The sequence below is a fragment of the Gavia stellata genome, chromosome 1, assembly GCF_030936135.1.
Source record: "Gavia stellata isolate bGavSte3 chromosome 1, bGavSte3.hap2, whole genome shotgun sequence".
NCBI classification, from domain to species: Eukaryota; Metazoa; Chordata; class Aves; order Gaviiformes; family Gaviidae; genus Gavia; species Gavia stellata.
The window spans coordinates 578,101-587,451 of NC_082594.1; the positions used below are offsets into that span (position 1 = coordinate 578,101).

The 9,351-nt window shown below is 48.4% G+C and overlaps 1 pseudogene; it reads right to left on the minus strand.

The window, feature by feature from the left end:
- Positions 1-1,416: 1,416 nt before the first annotated feature.
- On the minus strand, positions 1,417-2,291 carry LOC132317860 (olfactory receptor 52K2-like; annotated as a pseudogene).
- Between the last annotated feature and the right edge of the window lie 7,060 nt (positions 2,292-9,351).

Consider the following 9,351-nt stretch of genomic DNA (forward strand, 5'->3'; position numbering starts at 1 on the left):
CAGTTTATCACTTCATCATTCACCTTTGCAAAGTTCTCCCATAATCCCTCATCTTTACTGCTTTGGGTATAGTGGTTTCATAAGAAGCTTCATAACATCCCAATTCATATCTTTCCCTAGATCTCTGATCGGTAGAAGAAGAATTGCTGAGGACAGCCTGGGGGAAGCAAACAGAGACCCCACAAGACCCTGTGACCCTCATGGTAGTGTGGGCTGGATGTGGGGCTTTCTTATCTGCTGGGCTGCGATTGCAAAAGCCAGGTCAGGGATGCAACAGCTACAGATATACTAGTAAAACAGGCCAGACTTTGTTCTTGTGCCACATAAATTCAACACTGTGAGCAGGAATCTCCTTTTGTAATAGTCCAGATTTATAAATATGCCAGCTATACAGCAAAACACATTTCTTATTCTAAGACTTGGAGAAAATAAAGGAAGTAGATGCATTAATCCAGTAGAATTGTTATGGATTTCTTTCTTTTTTTGTGCTGTATTTGCAGCACTGATCTATGAATCAGCAGCAGCCTAACACATCAATAAGTAACTCGGCAACAGAAATCACATCTAAGTCATATGAGGACAATCACAACCAAAAAGACAGCTAATAAACCCAGTGCTCACAGGTGTTTGTGCTCTTCCCCATGACCCTGGGAGCTGGTCCCTGAGCCCCCCAGTGCATACAGGGGTGGAGGAAGGGGACAGTGCTTTGCCTTTACTGTTGAGGAGGGATAAGGTGCATGCAGCAGGTTTAACCCTACCCTCACTGAGACTGTCCTCAGAGCTCACGCTGGAAAATGTGAGCAACCCTCCTCCAGGGAGATGTGCCATCGGCCATTGCACGTCTAGCCAAGAGGCCGGGAGCAGGCGTGGGGCTCCGGGCTGGTTTGTGCCTGTGCCAGTGCCATGTGCCCAAGGAGTGGGCATCACCAACTACCCACCCCTTCTCCTGGCAGCCAGGGTCAGCACCTCGAACCTCACTCCTCTTCCAGCTGCCCGCCAACACAAGATGGTTTGGCCGCCCTTTCCCCCACCCGCTTTAGTTAAATGGTCCAGCAGCATCGATAGCTCTTTGGAGAGGACCTGCAGGCCACAAGCTCATTTCCTTAGCACACAAAAAGAGAAGAAATGCAGCCTGTGCAGCTCAAACAAGAATGTTATTTACCTCCAGCTCACTATCAGCACAGTGACGTCAAAGCGGAATAATCTGAAAATTTTCCAGTTCTACATAGGCTGACTTCTGGATTTAGCCCCCTCCTCAGTCTGCTAAGTAGGCTTTGCTGCTTGCTGCAGGCAGTGATGAGCTGAAATGCTACGATTTTCAGCACATGTGTACAATCCTCTCACAATTCTCAAGTCTTAAACTTGGAAAGATTCAGGAGAAGAGATGGGAGTTGTTTAAAGTGGATCATGCACTTGCTACAGAGTTATTGTGTCCAGGGTTAAATTCTGTGGCCCATCATGGGCTGCAATTTGCATGTGCAGTTGTATGGATATCCGTACATGCTCCTGTGGATGGGATGTGAGAGAATTTAGATTTGCTTGAGAGAAAAATGTGATGAGCACCCGGTCATGGATCTGTTTGGTTTTGACACCACATGCTATAGTGGGGAATGGGAGGTAGAAATTAGCCATTAAGATGTGCATGTGAGAGGCAATGTGGCTACCAAACCTGTGGATTACTGATGAGAGAACCACAGGAGTGTGGAAGACCAGGATGACGCAGATGTGAGAGAGACAGGTCCCAAATACCTTGAATGTGTCCTCTTTCAATGCCGGGCTCAACACAGTCCTCAAGATCCTGAGATAGGAGAGCCCGATTGAACAACAGATCCAGCCCCATGATGAAGAGAACCACGATGATGTTACTGAACCTGGTGTTGGCACAGGCCAGCTCCACCACTGCCATGTGTTTGCAGTAGTAGTGGCAGATGATGTGGGAGTGGCAATATGGCAGGTGAAGAAGAAGAAAAGTCATAGACAACATGAGCCCGGCTGACCTGGGTAGAGCCAGCAGCCCATTCTTGACTACCAGGGAGATGGTCAGGATGGAGCTTGTAGCTCAGGAGGTTGCAGATGGCAACATACTTGTTGAAAGCCATGGCCACCGACTCCGTGATTGAGAAAGTGTGGAGAAAAAACATCTGCACAAATCAGGAACTGAAGGTGATCTCCTGGGCATTGAACCAGAAGATGCTCAGCATTTTGGGCATGGCGATCAGGGACAGCACCAAGCCAATGACAGCCAGCATGGAGAGGAAATAAAACATGGGCTTGTGGACAGATGGCTCCATCTTCATTACATACACGAGTGTGCTGTTCCTAAGGAGGGCTATGGTGAACACTGTGCTGAATGGGATGGAAATCTAGGGGTGCATATCTTCCAGCCCAGGAATGCCAGTCAAGAAAAACATGGATGGGGCCATGCTGTTGGAAGTAGAGAGTTTGACATTGAGAGGCATCCTTTGCAAATTACACCTAAAAGTCTTTCTTTTCAATAAAACATAATAGAAAGAATCATTAAACTTTGCAAAACAAACCCAGATTGTGCCACTTTCACTGCAGCTCCCTTATAATGTGTGAAGTTGATTTGTTATTCTGCTTGTTACTAAATCATGGCAAGGTCAGTCTGCGGAGTTTGTCAAAAAAAGTGTGAAGTGATATCAAGCAAAAAGCATGATCACCATTGTTCAGATATTAAATTCTTCAGTGCTTATTTGGATTCAAGACATCTCTCCTTCCCTGGAGCAGGTGGAGGAGGCAGCAGGTGGGCCCCCAGCACCATGAGGCTGGCACAGTCCTGACAGCCTCCTCCCAGGACGTCTCTGATTCTCCAGGACCCCCTGAGCACCCCTGGGGCGGCTCTGCCAGCTGTGCACAGAGGCACAGCCACAGCTGGAGATCAGATCCCAGGTGAGGAGGACTTCTGCTTTGACCCAGCACAGGCGCTCTTATGAGTTCCCAGATTAAACTAAGGAAAAATCATGCATCATCAGAATTCAAGCTGGGTTTCCATCCGACAACAGATCGGGACCCACATCAGGGCTTGGTTCAGACCTTCTCTTTCCTCCCGCCTCGCACAGCTCATGTGCACCAGACTCCCTGGGATAACTCACCAGATTGCTGACCAAGCAAGTGAGCTCCTCTCCAAGGACCTTCGGCTTTCCAGCCTGCTGAGCAGACTTCAGAAGCTGTCCTGCAGCTGGGGAGTTTATAGCCAAGCTGTCTCCTGGGAGGTTTCACAAACCAGCAGGCAATCTCCTGTCATTCTCCCTCTCTCATGTTCAGCTCCAGAAGACCACTCTTGCCTCTCAGAGTTGGAGGAAACCCTTGCTGAAGAAGAAGGGAGGCAGGGCAGTGATTTACCTTCTCCCTAAGCTGTTTCTCTTGGCCAGAGTCCCAGCAGACTTTCCCTCTTTTTACAAAACCCAAGCAATTAGTTACTGCCACCATCTCTGGGAGTCCCATCCAACCACCCCAAGTGCCCAGCATTCCCCAGGATTTCTTCTCTAGCTCTACCAGAGGTCTCAGCCTGGCTGGGTGGGCTTCCCCCACCTTCTGCCTTTCGGTCACAGCACTGCGAGCAAGGTGCAGAGGCCCCAGGTAGGGTAAAGGATGCAGTAATCACAAAGTGGTGTTCCGTGGGCAAGGTGCCTCACTGATTCAGCTCTTCATTATCAAGAGTGAGCTTCCACACGGGTCTTCTTGTTCCTGTTTGCACTGCGATAATGACAAGAGGCCTCAGAGCAGAAAAGCCACCTCATTTCAGGCACATAGATGTGATACCTTTGCTTGCAAAGGATGGGAACCCATCCATTGCATCATACAACGGGACTGTATGTGGAGCATCAGGCTGCCTGGCAGGTCCACATCTGGCTCACGTGCTGACGGAGTCCTGGTGTGAGAGTGCGGCTGGGGAGGGCTTTCTGAAGAAGTCCTTTTGAAAACTGATGCTGGGTACCCACCCCACATGCTCCCCAGCTATTCTGGCCTCTCCCCACCTCTGCAATGAGATGTCCCTTGATCACAGAATCACAGAATCACTAAGGTTGCAAAAGACCTGTAAGATCATCAAGTCCAACCATCAACCAACACCACCATGCCCACTAAACCATGTCCCACAGTGCCACGTCCACACGTTCCTTGAACACCTCCAGGGATGGTGACTCCACCACCTCCCTGGGCAGCCTATTCCAGTGTTTCACCACTCTCTCAGTAAAGAAATTTTTCCTGATATCCAGCCTAAACCTCCCCTGGCGCAACTTGAGGCCATTTCCTCTTGTCCTGTCACTCGTCACTTGGGAGAAGAGACCAACACCCACCTCTCTGCAACCCCCTTTCAGGTAATTGTAAAGAGCAATTGATGGCCGGGTCAGACTTTGGGGCAGGAGAGAAGCTATCGCTTGTCTGTGGGGAAAGCTCCCCCACAGAAAAGGACCTGGGGGTGTTGGTCGACAGCCAGCTGAATATGAGCCAGCAGTGTGCCCACGTGGCCAAGAAGGCCAACGGCATCCTGGCCTGTATCAGAAATAGTGTGGCCAGCAGGAGTAGGGAAGGGATCGTGCCCCTGTACTCGGCTCTGGTGAGGCCGCACCTCAAATACTGTGTTCAGTTTTGGGCCCCTCACTACAAGAAGGACATTGAGGTGCTGGAGGGTGTCCAGAGAAGGGCGACGAAGCTGGTGAGGGGTCTGGAGCACAAGTCTGATGAGGAGTGGCTGAGGGAGCTGGGGTTGTTCCGTCTGGAGAAGAGGAGGCTGAGGGGAGACCTCATCGCTCTCTACAACTGCCTGAAAGGGGGTTGCAGAGAGGTGGGTGCTGGTCTCTTGTCCCAAGTGATGAGCGACAGGACGAGAGGAAATGGCCTCAAGTTGCGCCAGGGGAGATACAGACTGGATATTGGGAAAAATTTCTTTACTGAGCGAGTGGTATCACAATGGAATAGACTGCCCAGGGAGGTGGTGGAGTCACCTTCCCTGGAGGTATTCAAGGAGCGTGTGGATGTGGCGTTGTGGGACGTGGCTTGATGGGCGTGGTGTTTGTTGTGTTGTGGTTTGGTTGGTTTTGTGTTTTTTTAATGGTTGGATTTGATGATCTTACAAGTCTTTTCCAACCTTTGTGATTCTGTGATTCTGTGATTCTGTGATCCTGAGGCAGGACCCTATTTGTGGTAGGGCCAGACTCAGAGATGTCTTCCCACTACACCGATGCCTCCGTTCCCTCTGATGCTGCAAGAGCTGCTGAGATCACACATCAAGGCAGCCCTGTGTGCCACATTAGAAGCGGGCTGAAAATAAGTTGGATGACTGAAGCCACCAATGGATTGTATGTTGAGAAACATGAATGCAGGGAGAGCCCAGCTGATGGAAATACACATCTGAAAGCAAAACATGTCTCCATGGGTGCACGGCCAGAAACAGCACATGGAAGAAGAGGGGACAAAAAAACAGGCCAAGGAAGCAAGAAGTTTCTACTGCGAGCAAAATGGTCTCAACCTGAGGATTTTCACTTAATTTAATTTATGACAAATTAACATAAACTTGTGATAATTAATTCATGCATTGAGGAAAAAAGAAAAAAATAAAAATAACAAAAAAAATTAAAAAAAAAAAACCACTTAGTGAAACACTGTTCCTCCCCCATCCCCTGATTTTTCATCACTCCAGCGTCTCTTCTCCCCGTCCTACTCTCAACTCCCCGCATTGTACCCACGCGTTGCACTCCTGCCCTCCCAGTCCCTTCGGTGAGGTGACAGTGGTGCAGGAGGTCTGGATCAGTGTATGGTGGTTTCCTTCTGCTGCTCCTTGGTCCTCACTCGCTCTCCTCTGCCCCAGCTTGGGTCTCCCATGGTCTCTCAGGGCTGTCCCTGCCCCAGCGTGGGTCGCCTCCTTCCAAGAGCCTCCCTCCAACCATGTCTTCTATTTGTCTGTAGCCAAAATGCCGGCAGAAGCCACAAGCCTCCTTAAACTGATCTTCTGGGCTTCTCCTCTCCAGTTTCTGCAGATTTCTACTGGTTTTCATTGCCTTCTTTTGAAGGACCAGTAGCCCAAGGGGCCAGCACACCCATAAGCCATTGCTCTTTCGGTCATGTTTGTAGTTGCCAGACAGAAAGATGAAAAAATGACACCGATCCCAGATGTGGGGATTATTTGAATGGCTTCCTGCCCTCCTTCCCCAGCGCGCTTCTCCCTAAATACCACACTGATCGTCTGTGGTTCATACATGACCTCCACCCTCAGAGGCTGCAAGGACAGGGAATACCTAAATTAGGTCCAAAGGATCAGCAGTCATTTACAAAGCATTCACTACAGTTCATGGATGCTTCAGGATCCTCCGATGAAAGGTGACATTAAAATACAACCCTAAGAATCCAGGCTGCTATCTTGTGCCCCAGAAGGAGTGCAGTGACACTGGATGCAAAGCCAAAGCGAGTTTTACACCAACAGGATTAAGCCCAAAGGACACATGCACCTTTGCATGTGTACCAGAAGAACAGCTAGTCATGCCCAGAGAGATATTTGCCCACCCAGAGATAAAATCTTCCCCTTTTGTGGACCAAAGATCTGTTTGGCACTGCTTAACGCTGAGACAGATGTAATGCATGCAGTGGGAAAGAGGAGTGAATTTGTTTACAAACCGTCGCTCTTCCTGGCTATTCCCAGGCAGCAGTTTCTCCTCTGAGATGATTAGTGTCTCTGAAGTCCCAGCAGTGAGTGATTAGGGTGATCGGGTTCCTTAAGGCATAGAAATATTTCCATGCAGGTCCTTTTGGCAGGTTGAGGAGTTGCTTGGTTGTATGAGAGAGAAACAGTATTTGAAGGTGATGTAGGTACGGGCAGGGTCACTTCCAAATCATCCAGGTGAGCTGGGTAGATATTGGGTTTTTTTCATTTAATCTGGTGTTATGCCAGTATTTTTAAGCATAGTGCCAAGCTCTGAGCCAAGTTCAAATTTTAGCCAAATCGAGGTGGAATACAAAACAAACTATCCAGAAACGCTACTGTGCAGATATGCCAATACATGTAAGTGGACTTCGTCTCTTATTGAGCTAATGAGTTACTTCACTACTTCTAGAGATCCCACAGTAAGTGAATTTTGTGGTAGAGAACTGCCAGTCATACACCTGCAACCTCAGTTTGCTTCCTTGCATAGGTTAATTACAACAGTGCTAATTATTTGGCTGCAAGCTGTTCCTTGGTTAAATCAACTTCAAACAAGCTGTAGACACGTAGGTGTAACATCCGCTAACCCAGTCATCTGTGAAGACCTGAAATTACCTGATCATAGCTCTAGTCCCGTCCTTTTTGCTTGTGCAAACATGAAGAGGATGACAAACACCATGAGGAAGGTAATAATTTGTTCTTCTCCCTTATGGAAAGGACAAAAGCCACGCGCTCTAGTAAGATATAGGCTTGACCCTAGGAAAATGCTCTGAAATGGGTGATTTGGGGGAAGTACAGAGTTTCTGCAATGGGAGATCAGGTCGTGCATGTATCTATCAGAGATTACTTTTGATCTTATACTGGGGAAGGGGTGTGGACTGGATCATTGTTGGCGACATGGACAGTGGGATTGAGTGCACCCTCAGCAAGTTTGCCGACGACACCAAGCTGTGTTGTGTGGTTGACACACTGGAGGGGAGGGATGCCATCCAGAGGCACCTTGACAGGCTTGAGAGGTGGGCCCATCCGAACCTCATTAAGTTCAACAAGGCCAAGTGCAATGTCCTGCACGTGGGTTGGGGCAATTCCAGGGACAAATAGAGGCTGGGCGGAGAATGGGTTGAGAGCAGCCCTGAAGAGAAGGACTTGGGGGTGTTGGTTGATGAGAAACTCAACATGAGCTGGCAATGCTCGCTTGCAGCCCAGAAAGACAACCGTATCCTGGGCTGCATCAAAAGAAGCATGACCAGCAGGTTGAGGGAGGTGATTCTGCCCCTCTACTCCGCCCTTGTGAGACCCCACCTGGAGTACTGCGTTCAGCTCTGGGGCCCCCAACATCAGAAGGACATGGACCTCTTGGAACGAGTCCAGAGGAGGGCCACGAAGATGATCAGAGGGCTGGAGCACCTCTCCTATGAAGACAGGCTGAGAGAGTTGGGGTTGTTCAGCCTGGAGAAGGAAGGCTCTGGGGAGACCTTATTGCAGCCTTCCAGTGCCTGAAAGGGGCCTACAAGAAAGCTGGAGAGGGACTTTTTACAAGGGCATGTAGTGATAGGACAAGGGGTGATGGCTTTAAGCTGAAAGAGGGTAGGTTTAAATTAGATATTAGGAAGAAATTCTTTACTATGTGGGCGGTGAGGCACTGGATCAGGTTGCCCAGAGAAGCTGTGGATGCCCCATCCCTGGCAGTGTTCAAAGCCAGGTTGGATGGGGCTTTGAGCAACCTGGTCTAGTGGAAGGTGTCCCTGTGCATGGCAGGGGGGTTGGAACTAGATGATCTTTAAGGTCCCTTCCAACCCAAACCATTCTATGATTCTATGATTACTCTAGCTCTCTTAAAACCCAAAATTCAAGGGATCTTTGTTTCATCACAGACTGTATGCTGATCAGGAGTGCTGGGTGGCTGTTAGCACAGTCAGATCAGTATGTGATTGCAAAAGGAGTTGGCTATATGTTTTTCATAGGCTCAGACTGCATGGCTGGTGGATTTACAATGTCTAAGAATGACACAAAATGTTAAGTCCATCAAATCTGGTAAATTTAATGATTATTGCTTAGCAGCAGAGAGGCAGAGCTGACAAAAATGAGTGAGGAAAGAGTTAAAATCTCAACTTCAAGTACCAGGATCTATTCCCTCCTTGCAAAGTCAGGGAAGCTTTGCCAGAATGCTAGCAATCAAAGATTTCAGCTATTTCTGCACTTTGTTCAATACCAAGCAGCTCATTCTCTGAGGGTATTTTAATCTGTTTCATTGTTTAAAAATAAAGTACCATAAGTTGTCAACAAAGCTAATGGGGTACAGCAAGCTAGGTCAAGGTGCCTGGTAATGTCCCCCATTACTAGAAAATCTTCTGGATTTTGACTACTGCAATGAGCAAAACTTGTCACTTTACAAGTTACTGAACTACTTAATTGCACAAAATAAAACTCTATCAGCTTTTCACGCCAATGAAGCACAAAGAAAATGCTCTGAAGTGTGTCAAGAGGCCTGGAAGCACTGCTCCACCGGAGCAGCAAGTCTGAAAGTGCTGCTCCCATCCCTGCTGTTGCATGGGCAACTCAAACATAGCCAAAATCAGAATCTCTTCCTAACATAGCATTTGTTATGCAGGCTACAACCACAGTCATTCTTGGGGGTTGATGGTAGAAGTGAGAGGTCCATGCAAGGCTGGGTTGGAGTTGATGAGATGAAG